This window comes from Passer domesticus, chromosome 1 (genome assembly GCF_036417665.1).
Source record: "Passer domesticus isolate bPasDom1 chromosome 1, bPasDom1.hap1, whole genome shotgun sequence".
Taxonomy (NCBI): Eukaryota; Metazoa; Chordata; class Aves; order Passeriformes; family Passeridae; genus Passer; species Passer domesticus.
Genome location: NC_087474.1, coordinates 87,194,802 through 87,210,798, shown reverse-complemented (window position 1 = coordinate 87,210,798; position 15,997 = coordinate 87,194,802). Strand labels below are relative to the sequence as shown.

Genomic DNA, 15,997 nt, shown 5'->3' with positions numbered 1-15,997 from the left:
GGCCAGCTGTGGCTGTGGAGAGCAGCACTCCTCTGTCATGGCCCAGGCGAGGAGGGAAGGCCCAGGGCTGAGCTTGAATAGACCTCCTGGGCTCAAGGGTGTGGAGTGGCCTCAGCTGAGGCTGGTTACAGCTATTTATGGTGTGTTAGTGCACTCAGGGTCTGCCAGACCAGGGCTATCTTGCAATGTACCCCAAATGTTTAATGGTAATGGATTCACATTTTTCCTTTATTTTCCTGCCCCCCCCCCCCCCCCCCCCGCCCCCTTCCTCCATAATGGGCACAGCAGTATAGGAAATCAGCACAGGTAAGAAGACTTTTTTTTTAATGTCCTGAATTCTTAACAAAGGCCCTCCTTCCCATAAGCTACATTTCAGAGATCTTTGTGGTGCATCTTTATTAAAGTCTCATTTCTGCAGGCTGCTAATGTACTCCTTGAACATCACCAGTATGAAAATCAGATATAGATAGGATGTTTCATTATGAGTTGAAGATGACTTATGAAAGCAAATTTCTACAGTGTGCAGAGCACCAGCTGAGCAAAGGTCAAACTTTTTGTTTAGTTTGGATATTTGTTGTTTCTTAAGAACCTCTTAAAATTCATGAGGCAGGTGTGTGTGCAGAGGAAAAAGTAGAATTCCTGTCATTTTAGAGTGAGCTGGTGGAAGGAAATAGGAAGAACCTGGATTCCTGTACCTGAAGATGTCCTGGCAAGAATGAAGGGTGGGAGAGTGTTCTATGCCATAAAGCTAAGACACTAAATGTGATCCTGAGCTGCTGCTGCAATGTGTCACAGAGGGGATGAGAGAAACTCCTCTTTCTCTTGGTAAGACACTGGAAGTTGAGTTGTGAGCAGCTGAAGTGTAAGAACCTGGGCTCACTGATGGATAAGTTCTCTCCATGAGTTGGGTCAAAACCTTCTCTAAACAGGTTCACATTTCTGTGGATGTGAGTTAAGCAATTTTATGGATTTTTTTTGTTGTTGTTCTTAAAATTTTAGCTTTGTAAGAAACCTTATATGACCTATTCTTATCTTTTTGCTGTCTGACCTGCTAATCATTGTGTAGTCAAAGCTGTACAATGAGTTTAAAATAACATTGGTGTTTAACTGATACATGCTTGCTTCAGTTTACACCCTGCATTCAGGATGCTGTAAAGTCAGGAGCCTGATAGAAACCTGTGAGTAAGCACTCAGACTAGAACTGGTATAAAAAAAGCAGTGTGGAGTTGGAAAAATACGGCAGGAAGAAGCACTGAGCAGCTCTTCCGGAAGAAAAAAAAATCTTACCAATTTGTCAGGAGTCAGGTTTCCAATTCAATTAGGTATTTCAGTGCATATCTTGTATGATAGTTTATGTCCTTGAAATTAATGGAGAACCTACACAAATGTCTGGATTCTTTACTTGAATGAAAGTCAGAATGGTCTCTTTTCCATACTTATAAGTGGTTTTAACACTATTAGTCATCTTTTTTTTTCATCTGTGAAGTTTTGCTAGTTTATTACTTCAAGTGGGTTGTCTCAACAGTTGGATCACTACCTGATTTGTAATGAGTTGTGTAACATGTCGTGTTCATTTTTCCCAATTTCTCTTTTTTTTCTCCCTTGTATTGTGAAATTCTCAAAGCATAGTTGTCAAAAGCAGGGATTCATGCTGAGGACATGGATTGTCAATCAAGAAACTCTCTTTAATATATTTCAAGATTGCCATTTATCCTCTGAACAGGAAATATTACAGAAATTTACTCTGTTCCTTTCTTAACCATGGTTTCCAAGGCCCTGTGATACTTGTGCTTGTAGGGGCAGCACAAAACAGCTGTCTTCTCTCACCTTGGGTACCTTTAAAATGGTGCCAGCTGTGTCATTACAGAGCTCTCCAGAGACAGAAAGTTGCTGCACAGAAATAGTGCTGTAATTAGCCTGCACTATCACCAATGACTAACTGTCTGAAATTCCTTCCCTGGAAAATACTGTTCTGCTGACATCAAAAGAGCCACACTGTATGGGTAGTACTCATGGTGATTTCAGTCCTCCTGATTTGACTCTAGTAGTTTTTAGACCCCCCCCACTCTCAACTTAAAGGAAAAGTAATGGGAAAAGCCTGTGCTGTAAACACTTGATGAGCAGGAGAACTTCCCTGATTCTGTGAGGTCTGTGTGCCGTGAGGAGTGTGCAGTGGCACTGACAGTGCATGGTTTAATGATTGCTTGTGTCTTTGTTTTACTGGCTTTTATCCCGAGATCATCTGACTGAGTGCTTTTTTCTTCTCCAGAAACAAGCCCTGCTCCCAGTGATGTCCTGTTTCTCATCCTACCCTCTTTCTCTGGTTTGTGTTTTAACCTGTGCAGCATCCTTTTTTTTTCCTGATGCCTTTGGGCATCTCGCCCTGCATGCCCAGTTGCCTTAACAGAGTTAAAGTATATATAAAGGTGTCTGTAAGAAGATAGGTCTCTGTGCTTTATGAAAGGAGGTAACCATGTGGGCTTTAAAAGAATTTATTTTCCTTGAAATCTAAAGGATGACTTCCTGGTGTGGCACTTATGCTAGGTGAATAAGTGATATTCCCTTCTGTTGCTTCAGTTTGTGAAGAAGTTGGAATCTGCAGAAACGGTACTTAACATGTTCACAAATTATATTTATCAACAGCATAGCCTAAAGGAATGCCAATTTAATTGCAAAGGATGTCTAGTGCAGAATGATAAACTGCAAAAGTCTGCCTTAAAATGGTAGATAGCTTCTTACAGAATAAAACTCTCTTATTTATTTTCAACATTTCATTTTTTATCTTTAGGCATAGAGAAACAGGTTTTTGCTGTACCAAACTTTATCATGCTGAACAAAACTTGGGTTTCCATGGTATCTGACTCACATATGATGATGTATGAGACTGTGTATTCAAGTGTGGTAACATGAGTTTCTGTTCTCTTGGCACTTGAATCCATCTGATCATCCCTCAAATGATGATCAGCTGGATTATAAAAATAATGTTATCTGCTTGATAATACAGATGGTGTATTTTGCTTTCTTATCAATCTCTTTACATTAAAAATGGTAACTTCAATTTTACGGTTGCTTTAACCACATGGGCTGATAGTCCTCATTAGGCTGAAAACTAGTACCAGCCATTTTGAAAAGCAAACCACACCTTTGATAAATTGATTTCAGTAGAAGTGTAGGAACCAGGAAGCTGTGTTCTGCAGTCTCAGCAGAGGGTGAGGATCACTTAAGTGCTTGAATAGCTGCTTTGTAATTGCAGCTGTTAAATCTGTGTAACCTTTACCTGAGCTATGCATCAGTGCCTTGCCCACACATCTGTGCTCTGTATATTGCTTGCAAGCACTTCAGTGTGCGTCCTCTCAGCACAGGCGCACGTGAACAGTAACTCAATTCTGTTTTTAAATTTCTCTGATTGAGCATTCATGGGGCAAATTGATACAACTCAAATCCCCCTCCATCTGTTAACTTGGTGCCTCTGTCCTGCCAGGGTTGATTGATTGCAGGACTGTGCTGTGGTCAGGTGAGTGGCAATTGAGCTGACAAAGCAGTGGTTTACCCCTGCTGACAGGGAGGTTTATTAGTCAGGATCATAATGAGCTCCAGCAATGAAAAAGGATAGCAGGCAACAGCAATTTTTTTGTGCTGTACCTTTCTGTTTAGAGATACATGTGGACTGAGTATTGAAGTAAAAGAAAATAGGTTGTCTTAAAATCACATTTCAGATCACCTTTATAGTTAGGCTGCTCTTCAGCTTCACAATGGGCATTATGATTTTGGTCACCTTTGCTTTTTTCCTGGGACATTGCAAACTATTTGCATAAAAGTATTTTATTTTAATGCAAGTAGTGCATGCAAGGACTTTTTTTTAAATGTGGTGGGACTATATTTTGTTTATGACAGTAATGAGCATTCTGTCAGTTTTGAGTCATGTTGGAAGCTGGTGTAGCAATTAGCACTTGAAAGAGAAAAAAGGGAAATATCAGTATTTGTGACTGAAAACAGGAGTCTCTGAGTTTAACTACTTTAGCATGTATTCTGGTTATTGCTACCTATTTCCAGACTAAAAATGCGTGTCAGGGGCTAATGACATCCCTCTAAATTAACTTTTGTAAGGTACTTGTACAGGCACGCCATTTGCCTAGGAAGACCAGCCAAGGCCTTGACCTTAACTACATTTAGAAATGCAAAATATGAGTTTTATAGAGCAAGTTCTTATTTCCCTGCCATGCTAGCTGCAACAAAAGACCTGAGGAGAATTCCTGGGCAAGCTAAGTGTTTGGTACTTTCATGGAGTGTTCCCTCTATGCACAAGAAAATCAGAAAGGATCAAAATGTTCAGACTGAAGTGCATGTTTTTCAGAGCTTTTTCTGGTAGCTGGAACAAAGTAGTAATGTTCAATTCAATTTGCCTCAGTATGATTCTGATTTGTGAGGATGTACGAAAAATAAGGAGTCAAATGTAATCGTATTACAGCTCCTGAGGTTAAGTATAGCTAAGTATGCAGGAGATTAGTTTCCTTTCAGACAGGGAGGAACTGACCCATTCTCTCTGAGAGCTCTAATTAGAGCAGCCAGTAATATAATCAGCACTGCTTCTTCACTGAGACAGTCAGGTTGTGCTGTTGGTAAAGGCAGCAGAGCAACTTTGTCAGCTCACAAAGTGTGGTCAGGTGTCCTTCAGAGAGGATGTTCTCACCTGCTTAGCAGGTTTGAGGATGTGTGTTGAGAGATGAGGTTGCTGGGGTTTTAAGCCTAGTGATTTACAGGCTGGTAAGGAGTTGTACTCTTAAATATGACTGAACACCACCTTGCTTTTCACTTCTTCAGGAGCCAGTTATGAATCTAGTATCCCTTGGACTAAGGGGGGGGGGAACACCCTGAAAAACCCAGAAAAGCAGGCTTGTAAATGCCATTTCTGAAGAGGGAAGGAGAGAAAACAGACAGATGTACTTTGTTGACCCTTCATTCTCTTCCCCCACGCTCTCCTCCCACAACAGCTTAGATCATTAAGCTCCTGTATAATTAAACCTTGGTCCAAGTCACACTAATTCTGTTTACTGGCCACAGTGAAGGATATAAATACCTCATCACTTCCTTACACAGAGGCTGCTTCCTGCTAGTGGTTTGCAGTTGTGAAGGACTTGGTCCCTCAGCAAGCTCCTTGTCCAGCTGCTTGCCCTCTGTGAAGGAGCCTTACTCCAAAGTGGTCCCCTGCCACAGCACATTTATTTCCACAGATTCCACCTCCTGTTTTTTCAAAGGGAGTAATGTCACTTTCTATAAACAAACAGCATAGAAAGGCTATTGTCAATGCACATAATAACTGGAATTAAATTTACAGAATGAAATTTAAAAGGGAAGAAGAGACTGTCTTTTGAGGTTTTCTGATGGGACTGCTGTTGTAATGGTCAGCTGAAACCACAGCACAGAAGTCCTTACAGATGAAAAGGTCCTGAGCATATATCCACTGAAGTCATAGCAGTGGTTAATTGACAGCACCATAATTAATACAAAGTGTTCTCAATATGGAATTCAAAATGTCCATCAGTCATCCTCAGCATGCAGAAGTTAAACAAAGTGCTGCCTGCAGTAGTATTTCATGGGCTTGTTAGATCCATCCAACACCCTTCTCTCTCTGTAGGAAGGAATTACTGCCTGAGGGGAAAGCAGGGAAGAGGGAGAACCTTCCTAATTCACATCACCATGTTCTTGTGAAGCTGTCATAAGTGGCAGCTTGAAATAAGCAACTACTCTTGAGCTCCTGTAGGGTAGATGTGGCTCTGACTCATTGACGAGCGAGAGATGTACTAACAATCATACAACCTGCTTGGACACTGCATGTGGAACAAGTCTCAAAATTAGATGGAGGGTTTTCTCGAGACAATAGGAATCCAGACCTGTTATTCTTGATGGCCTTGAGCTCAGCAACTCCAAGTAGTTACTGCATGAGCTACTGCTTCTTCTGTGAAATGAGAAAGTTTCTCTTGATTTGCAATTCTGCCCTAAGTGAATGTACTGCAATCACAGCCTTTTGACTTCACTAACAGCTTCAGAAATACTCCTTGTTCTGCTGAGGATTTAAAGCAAGTTATTTCTGTCTTTTCTCTCTCCTTATTTATGAAAGCTGAGTGCTGCTGTAATCAAATAAGGTTGGATTGTATTTTGCTTATGTTTTATCTATGCAACTTCATAAGTACCTAATGGTGAAAGATACTAGATGAAGACCTTTAAAATTCTTTAATAAAATAATTTCCAGGTAGTATTGGTAAATCTTGTGTTTAAGCTATAGTCAAAGAGTGACACAAAATACATCAGTCCTGTCAGAATGGACAGGGCTTGTGCTTTGGTGTTTGAAGGGAGTCTATTTTAATACCTTTTCAAGCCATGTGGGGGAGAAGGTAATAGTTACACACTTAGCCCTTAATATGCACTGGTGCTCCCACTCAATCTTCTGTAAAGCAGTTTTAGTTACATGGGTTATTAGCATAAAAGTAACTTTAAAGTAGTAGCCATATTAATAACACCTTAAAATTTATAAAAAATTATCTGGGATACAGGTAAAATATGCATTTATTTCAACCAAACCTGTGTGAAATAGAAGCAATTCAATGGAAATGAGTGTTAGACATATATCTATTTTAGCTTTACTTATTTTCTGCATCAGATATATACCTATACAATTCCCTAGGCATTTAATGTTGTTTTGTTGTAGAATTAATGGTTCAAATAATTTTATTTGAATGCAGGCCACTTAGTGAGCATTTGAATTCATTTGTCTTATTCTTCTGTACTCTATGCATGTTGCCCTGCATATTTCTTTATTACCTTCTACTAGGGTACCTAATATCTGTCATGATTTTTCTTCCCACCTTGTTGAGGCGGAAGTGCAGTGGATTGCCTTGTGTGTGGCTTTTTCCATTTATTTTTAATTACTACATGCAGTTTTATAGAAGAAACAAAGCAAAGAATTGCAGATGAGGTTTGTGTCGGATATTTATTTAACAGACTGAATGTGAGACTTTGTCTTCTACACAAACAGCACCTCTTCCTCCCTGGCCCCCTCCTTCCTCTCCCCAGGAGATACTCATGGCAGTCAAAAAGGAAGGGTGATCTATTCCAGCTGTGAGCCAGAAGCTGCGGGTGGTTTTTTTAAAATAAGGCTGCTGATGGTGTGCCTATCATTTCACCTACCTCAGCTTCAGTTTCAACCAGCCTTCTCTCATCTTGTAATTGCTCTTCTCCAAATACTGAATCCCTGGGTGTAGCAGTAATGCTCTGTCAACAAAGAGCTCTGTGCCACCTGAATGTTTATATGCATTATCTGGCCAATTTATCTCAGTGTTCAGCATTGGTAAATATGTGTTTGAAGGGTGCAGTGGATCTAAAGCAGAGAATTCATTAGCATAAGACAGAGTTTAAGCCCTTCTAGTATGTTTCCACAGGACCAAGTTGGATGGGAAAACAACTTCTGCTTAGCAGAGTATGATGATGCAGAGTAGCCCAAAAGACAGAAATTTTGCATTGTTTGCTATCTGGCATGGTGAGAAATTACCACTAAACAAAATCTCTAAGACAAGGAGACTTCCAAACAGGTTATTTTTTAATTTTTTTGTATGAATGTATATAAACAACATAGGAAGGATTGCTTATAGATTATATATTAAAATTTCCAGAACTTCATGTAAAAAAATCTGTCGTTTTGAAGCCTTTTGGTTCAGCCTTAGGCATGGTGTCACACTGCTATCTTCATAATTAACTATTGCATAACAGTTGTCTTTGTAATGACAGTCATTAGCTTTCTTGGTCCTTTTCCTTCTCATTTCACAACTTTCGCATTCTACATTTACTTGTCTTAAAGTCTTGTTTAGTGGAAATGGGAGACAAAATAGTTGTAGATGAATAACAAGATTTTTCAAGCTGCATGCAATGAATGGAAAAAGAAGAAAGCGAATTGTTATTTCCTGAGTATATTTTTTTAAAGGTGTGCTTTCATTGTTGTAAAGATAGCATGCAAAACTGCAAAAAAAAAAGGATAAATGATGTTTCTGAGGCCTTAACAGCATAACAGGTTCAGTATAAAATTCAGAGACTCAAAGAGATTTCTAGAGAAGATGTGGAGACTTTGCGGGCTTAAAAAGAAGCTAAAATCCTTCTCTCATTTTATTCAGCTTCTCTGGCAATTTAGAGTACCCTGCGTGTGTTATACAGGTTGGAAATGAGGACATGCTTTTAGAGCTAGTTTTAAAAAAGCTGATTCCATTTTAATTTTATTTCTTACCAAAATAAGAAATTTCTTCTGAAGATGAAAGAGTGAACTGTAGCCCGGAATCTTAGCACTGGGAACTGTCTGGTACATTTCTTTGGGTATTTTACTTGTTGCTTGTGTAATTATCTGGGATTTATATGCTGCATTTACAGAGGCCACTGTAACTTCTGAATTCTGCAAACTGCACAGGTACTTCAGTCGGGCTAGTTATCCAGTTGTTAGGGGTGCTACTATCCAAATGGATCAGGCTAGCATGGATATGATATGATGCAAAGCCCATGGCAGGCATAGCAATATTCTTTGCTCATACTCCTTGCCAAGTCTGGATGATTTACTTTGCAGGTCACCCCACTGCTCTTGGCTAACTTTCAAACTCAGTATTATCTAACCTACAAATCACTGCTGTTCCAGTAGTTCAGCTCAAGCAAACAAAAAAGAATTTAAATGAGAAAAAAAAAAAATTGCCTAATTGAATGAATAATTGAAGATGGAGTTTGGTCCAGAGAGAGACGTATTTCAATCTGGGGAATGAAGAGCAGAAGAACTAATGGCAGCTGCATAAATAATTAATAAAGTCTCAGCACCCTTTCTTTTGCTGCTGAGACTGAGGGAAATAAGGATGCAATGCTTTTCCCCTCCTCATATGGACTGCAGTGATTTATCCTTTAGGCAGCTACCTGCATAACTGTGACATAAGAGGAGAAATCCCTGAAGGTGACTGCAATGGAAAGACAGTGCTTGGCTTATCTGTCTTTGATTTGGAAGACAAGTGATGTTCACTGGTTCTGTGCAGAGAGGAAAGTGCGTATTTTCACTGTATTTCTTTAGGAAGGTTGATCTCTGACCTTCATGTTAGAAGTAATGTGTATTGTTCAATCAAATTCTAAGTGATGTCTCTGCTGCTCTTTCTTGGGAAGACAGAGGTGATTGATCTTGTGATTTCACCACTATATAGCAGTTACTACTGTCCACATTTCTATTGTAACATCTTCCTTGAGATGAGCAAAAGAGTAATGCTAAGAAATTGTTTCTACTCAATGTATCTGAGACTGACAGTGCAGGTATTATCTAATAAAGAGGGGTTTTCAACTGCTGGTTAAATGGTGCAGTTATACATTCAAAAGCTATTGCTGTCAGTTTGATTATGGGTTATTCCCTTATGTATGAAAATGGAAGAAACTTTGACTCCCTTGTATCTGGTCTGTTAAAGAAGAGGTATAAAGAAGTAAATACTGCTATTTCCTAGAGGTGTCCACATGCATTAAGGTAGTCTTTTGGTTTGTTTCCTTAGGCTGAAAGATTTGCTGGTCAAACCCCCTAAGACAACAAAGTTAATTTATTTAACAGCCATTTGTAGCCATCTCTAGTGTGTGCCACATGGCAATGAAGTCACCTAAGTCACTTACGGCTACAGTTGTCTTGGTTCAGGTAGGTATCACCATTTTCACCCACCTCTTATGTACAAAAACCACTTTTATTTGTTCAGAAAATTCTTCTCCATGAAATTCGGATGGATCCTTGCTTTGCAGTGCTGCAGCTAAATAAGACCAAACATAACGATGACTGAAAAAAAACCAGGGGAGTAAGAAGTGCAGTAGACTGGCTAATAAGTGATGCAACAACAATATGATTGTTGACTTTCCCAACTGTTTATGCCCCATTTTTACAAACACCTTTTAATATGGAGCATGCTAGAGCACTAATTTTGAGCTCACTTCGCTTTTAATAGTGAACTTTCAAAAGTCAACTTCAAAGGTCAAAAGTAGAGTCAGAGTATGCATGAAGGTGCCTTTGATACTAGCGATGCCACGCTTTTCAGAAAATATATGGGAAGACAGCATCATTGTCATAAAAACTGTTGGGTTTTAGCTGTAACAGATTAGGTAGAAGAGAGATCCTCTGGTGTGTTTATATATACCTGTGTCTTGCACATGAAGAAGTGTCCATGAGACTGTTGCCATCAACTGCTTAAGCAAACCTTTTCAAATCAATCAGGGTGTGAAAGTTAAAATATTTGTCATTGGGGTAGCACTGTCTAGTGGTCAAAAAACTGTATGCAGATTTGAGGCTTACCACAAGATAGGGAAGGACTGAAGTATAAGAACTGAGTGTTTCCTGTGTGAGGATTAGATAGCTGAAATCAGCTCATTAAATCACAGTGAAGGTCTATTATATAAAATTTCTCTCAGTGATGGAATGATGACAAATTTTTTGAGTTGTCACAGCACATGTTTCCAGGCTTCTGTCCCAGCAGGACTCCACTGTGTAGGATGTTAACTTTGTGTTTGCAGGGATCCACACACTCATTAGAATCTTAAACTTGTCATCTTCTTTATTACTGGCTGAAAATACATATTTAAAAACCCAATTTTCTTGACTCTGTGGCTTTCTAAAACAAGCCAGTGTGCAGTGATAAACATAAACCAGCCATCTTGCAAATTAATCTCGGAGAAATGAATGTGGTAACAATCACTGTTTATATGGCTTTATTCATACCTCAGTGATGCACACAATAGGGGGTGTTTAGACTGGGAAAAAAAATTAGTCAGCGTCTGAAGTACTCTCTATGTTTTATGGAAAGAAAGGGGAATAAAACCCTTGAGTCAAAGCCTCTTTGTTTATGTAGAAACACTCAACTTCCAGCATGAACACAAGTTGGCACACCCTTTCTTATCCTTCAATAATCTTAAAAAATTAGAAGTGCTCAGACCAGAACTGTTTAAGCAGGCTTCTTGTATATATCTGGAGTTGAGGATACTTGCAAGTAAGTAGTTTGACACCCAGACTATTGACAAGTACCAGTACTGTAAAAAAGCTACCCTTTTAATTGTTTTGCTGTTGATACCTTGGCATTCAGGATGCAATAACCAAGGCAGGATGTAAAGAGTAGCAGAAAGTCCTCATGACACTGAACAGTTGTTGAAATTCTGTGTAGAGAGATAAGAAGTGATGCTCAAGGGGTATATGGAGGAACCACTCCCATCTTGCACACAAGGCATTGTTTGTCCTCCAGATTTCTGAGAAATGGCACACAGACAAGGCCAGGCTGGATGGAGCCCTGAGCAACCTGGACTAGGGAAAGGTGTCCCTACCCATGGCAGGGGAGGTTGGAACTAGACAATAAGGTCCCTTCCAACTGAAACCATCCTGTGATTCTATGATTTTGTTGCAGTCATTTGTTTTACTGTCAGCTCAATGCACTGTAGTGGTAAAGTCCAGAACAAACAGCCCTGGACCACTGCATAAATTCAGAGTATACCTATACCTGGCACATTGTGTACTCTTAGGATATTGCTTTTCACCCTGTACTTCTCTTTTCCACTTAATCCTCCACCAAGCCTTCCTCCAAAAGAGATAATAAAATGGAAGGAAAAAAGGTCAGAGGTATGCAATGACTTCTGGATGAAAAATCAGCTCAACAGACTTCGACTCTTCAGGATGGAAGGGAGAGAAGCAGATGCCACATGTAATATTTGTAATGTCACAGGTAGTGGGGTTGGATTGCTTAGTGGGGTTAGATTGCTTGGTGACCCTTCTGATGCAGAAATAGGGAATATTAAATGAAACTGGCAGTGCTCAGGTTTGAAGCTTCTTGTTAAGCATTAGAAAAGCCTATCAGAGGATGTTATTTTTATTAATGTTTTTATATATGTATAAAATTTTATTTTGTTATATAAGAACATACTATGTTTTATGTATGTTCAAAAGGATACTGGACAAATCTGTAGAATAGAATAATATCCTCTATTATTAAATAATAGTTATCAGTTGTTCAGGAAGTTTGTCTGAGCTGAGTCACTGGACAGTGCATGCATGTTACAGGAAAAGATGGCTCCCCACTCATTCTTGTTGTACACTTTCTCCAGGCTGTGTGCCTTTTGTGCCAATGGCAAGTATTGGGACAGGTCCTGGCTTCCCAGTGCCACTCTTCCTTTCTTCTGAGAGGCCTCTGCACCTCAGCCTTGTCTTATCAGGTGCTCTTTTCAAAAGCAGGTGACATTATGAGAGAAGCCAGGTAAGAGGAATCACCAATAAACCCAACTGATGATTTGGCACATCGGCTACTGAGTTAGACTGTTCCTGCTCTTTCTGCCCATTGCCTCATGTATATGAATGTGTGTGTGTATATTCACACACACACAGAATTTATGTGCCAGAAGACCATAGAACCACCAATTGAGCTCAAGAGTTTCGATTAAGAACTTAGTCTAAAAATTCACGTTTTCCCATGTGCCAAGAAAATGCCTTCAAGTGTTTTAATTCAGCCTGTTTGTCTTGCAGGCTTAGCCAGGCTCACTAAGACATAAAAGCTTTTGGTGAGGTTCTAAGTTAAATTTATAAAACCTGCTATACTGGAACATCCACACGTGAAGATTGGTCTCTCCTCAGCAGCTTTGGTATCCTCAGTAGTGGATTTGAGGTGTCAGACTGTCCATTGCCTGTCTGGTGGGTATTTAGGCTGAAAGCTGAGCACACTGCTGCAAACACTCTTCCCCAGAGGCTGCAGCAGTAGGTGTAGGTTACAGCCCACTGGGCTTAGCAACACAGGGGCAAACTAATCTTTTTAGCTTGGCATTAAATTGTGCCTTGGGATTCATCAAGGAATTGGGGTCAAGGAATTTGTCTGATTGTTGTTATTTCCAGAGAAATATGTTATATCTGTAAAAGAGATATTTCACAAATGCACTCTGTAAAGATTCTCACATTTCCAGTAGGGAATGAGACATTAGATACTTCAGTCCCATCATCAAGGGGACACAGTACTTTATGTAGTGTGTGGCCTGCATGAATTCAAATTACATAAATAGCTGTTGAAATTAATTTGGTTTTCACATAAATGTATACCTAGCATTTAATTATTTTTCCCTTTAAGAATGCTTAACTAATTTTCCATTGCAATTTTGAGAAAGTAGAGAAACCTTTTGTCATAAAAACAAATGTTATTTTTTATGAGCTCTGAATATGAAAAAGGTCTTTTAATTAAGAAAACCAAGTTTTGCATTAATATGCAGAAGTGCTTAAATTCCGTCACAGGTAAAACAAAGTAATGAACCATTTTCTTTAAGTTTATATTGCTTGTTGAATTGTCATTTTCAAATCTAGCAAATAATGGTTTTGTGCCCTCAAGTGATAAACAAATGAAGTAATTGGTGTAGAGGTTGCATTTTTTGAGCTAATGATCTGTCACAAACTGTACCAAAGCCTTGAAGTTTTTCATTGTCAGTAAAATGTCTCAGTAGGAGGCACCAGAGAGCAAAGAGAAGGTTAAAGGATTATTGAGCTAATTCTGCTAGGCTGGCACCACCCTTCAAGAAGAGAGGTATATAGTGGAAATTACCTTCTAGTCAAACTGCCAGAGGTTTCTCTCCCATCCTTGCTTCCCTGATTTCTGGGCAGTTTAAATATGCACACATTGCTTCCTTTCTTCTAATTTTCCCGAAATTTTCCTGCTCCAAATAAAGCATTAAAACCCCCATACCTATGAAATGCCTACATTTTTAATGAGAAAGTTACTTTCAAGTTCTCTCACAGTTATCTCCATATCTTTGTTTTCTGCATAACACAATAGTAGTTTTTTAAAACCCAAGGGAGATTTCTTTACTGCCCTTCCCATCCTCTCTAGCAGTCAGGAAAAGAAAAATTGAGCTTCTAAACGTTTTTCCTTTACCCTTCTACCATGTGGCTGCAGCTTTTTTTAGCCTCAGCCATTACGTCACCTGGGCCTTTTCATGCCCTGTGTTTAGGCTGGGTCAGTGCTCTTTCACCCTTTCTTACAGAAAATCTGCCCCACCACTTTCTGTTTAAAATGCCGGACGCTGTAAAAAGTACTCTCCAGTTTCTGATGTGCAAACCTAGAGTCCTTTGAAGTTTAGGGGAAACAGTATTTTTCTGCAGAAATGTCATAGCTAACTTTCTGGATGCTTCTAGGTCTCTGTGTTAGTGCTTCCCACTGAGAAGAGAGAGAAACTGCTTTCCTGGGGATCCTTTTTTGCAGCTGGTTCCTGCGGCTTCTAAGGCCAAGATCTGCAGTCCTGAAATAGCCATGTGGTAGCAAGTGCTGTGGCTGCTGCCTTTGCAGCTGGTCTGTATAAAATAGCCATAATGAGTCTCTTTTCCTTACAGCTAATGTGGCATAATACTTAGAAGCTATGATTTCTGTCTTCCTCTGGCATATCGTAAACTTCCAGATTTTGAGCTGGCTGGAGGAGGTTTTCCTTTGAAACGATAAATATAGGCTAGTCAGCTTCATATAGTTGGGAAAAAAAATAGTGCTAAATATATATTTGATAGGCAAAAAGGATGGACCAGTAATTTGGTTTGTATCTTGATGAAAGAGAACCATGATGTGCGCTTAAACTGCTAATATCGCGGTGAGGTTTCTGTAACCCCCATGGTAAAGCCTCCAAACTCAGCATGAAGGTATTAATTCTAAGGGACAAACAGGTTGCTAATGAGCCCTGCAAGCAGAGCAGATGCCTGTCTGGTCTTCATGCCATCCAGTGCAAAACCAGGTGTGTGAGATGGACCCATCCAGAGTCATATTTAATTACATCCTTCTGCAGTAATTTCCATGTGCATTTGATGTTACCTCCTTGGCCTTTTCCTTGAGATAGGAGCACATGAAGAGGGAGAAGAAAAGGTTTTTATTACATTTTTTCCCCCCAGAATCTCAAAAGTTTTGAAAATGATCTTAATGTCAGGTATGTGCCTTTAACTGCTGAAAGAGGCTGTAGGATGATGGATGGTTCTTTATTCATGAGACTTGTTTTGACTCTACAGTTTTTTTTCTGGGACTGATAGTCCCCAGTGGCCTTAAGCAGCCTTACTTGGGGTCGCCCATGACCTCGGTTTTAGTTCATCTCCAGGTCTTCTGCTGCTCTACAAGAGTCTGTAACACTCCTGCCCTGGTCATGGACAGTGCTGTTCCTGACCTGTGCTACCCTAGCCTTGACCTATCCCCAGGGAGGCACCTGAAGCCAGAGCCAGGGCTGCCCACCAGCCTGCCCTGCTTCCTGGCTGGGGCTGTGAGGTGGCCCTGGTCCCAAGGCAGCAGCCAGTCCTCAGTGTGCTCCAAAATCTTTTCTGAGTAAGCAACAAAAAGTTCTGAGCTGATCAGCACTCTGATAACAGAAAGTTTGTTGGTAGCAAATCACAACCCACTTCCTCTTGTACAGGTCAAGTTGTTGCTTCATTAGCATTGATGTGTGCATGGTGAATAATGAGCAGTAAAATTAAAAAGTGCTTCACAGAATGCAAGTTAATTACATAGTTCAGATTCACTGTGTTTGCTTACGTATGTGTGTATGAAGATTAGAAAATCTGGAGAGATCATTAGGCTCTAACAAGTAATCACAACTATTTGACGCTTAGACTTTTTTAGATTGTAGGTTTGATAGCTGCTCTGTAAAGATCACACAATATTCAGGGTGCAGAGGGCAGGAAACACTAAACTGAGGGTTATGCCTGCCTTTCTCTGGAGTTTCAGCATGGTAGGTTAGAGCACCTGTCCTGGAGTTTAGGGCTGCCTTCCAAAGAGATTTGAGAAGTTTGAGATCTAATTTTCTTATATTCCAGAAATTTCCCATGCAGGTCAGAATCCAGTATTGCATTGGCACTGCTTTTTTAAAGTCATGTTGGTGCCTGGGATCTTCCATGTCAAAGGAGACCCTACTGTTGCACTGCAGTCTCATCTCCCTCTAAAAGACAGTCTTCAACTTTGCTGCCTCTGCTCCCAAT

At 39.9% G+C, this 15,997-nt stretch overlaps 1 long non-coding RNA gene across 3 annotated transcripts in view; it reads left to right on the top strand.

Annotated features, from left to right (window-relative positions):
* The first annotated feature begins 263 nt into the window (after positions 1 to 263).
* The window catches only part of LOC135305056 (uncharacterized), a 104,348-nt gene continuing 88,614 nt past the window's right edge, over positions 264 to 15,997 (top strand). For all 3 annotated transcript variants that reach the window (XR_010366353.1, XR_010366351.1, XR_010366352.1), the window contains exons 1-3: positions 264 to 306; positions 419 to 544; positions 652 to 825. This is a non-coding gene — a long non-coding RNA (uncharacterized LOC135305056). The remainder of the gene's footprint in view (positions 307 to 418; positions 545 to 651; positions 826 to 15,997) is intronic.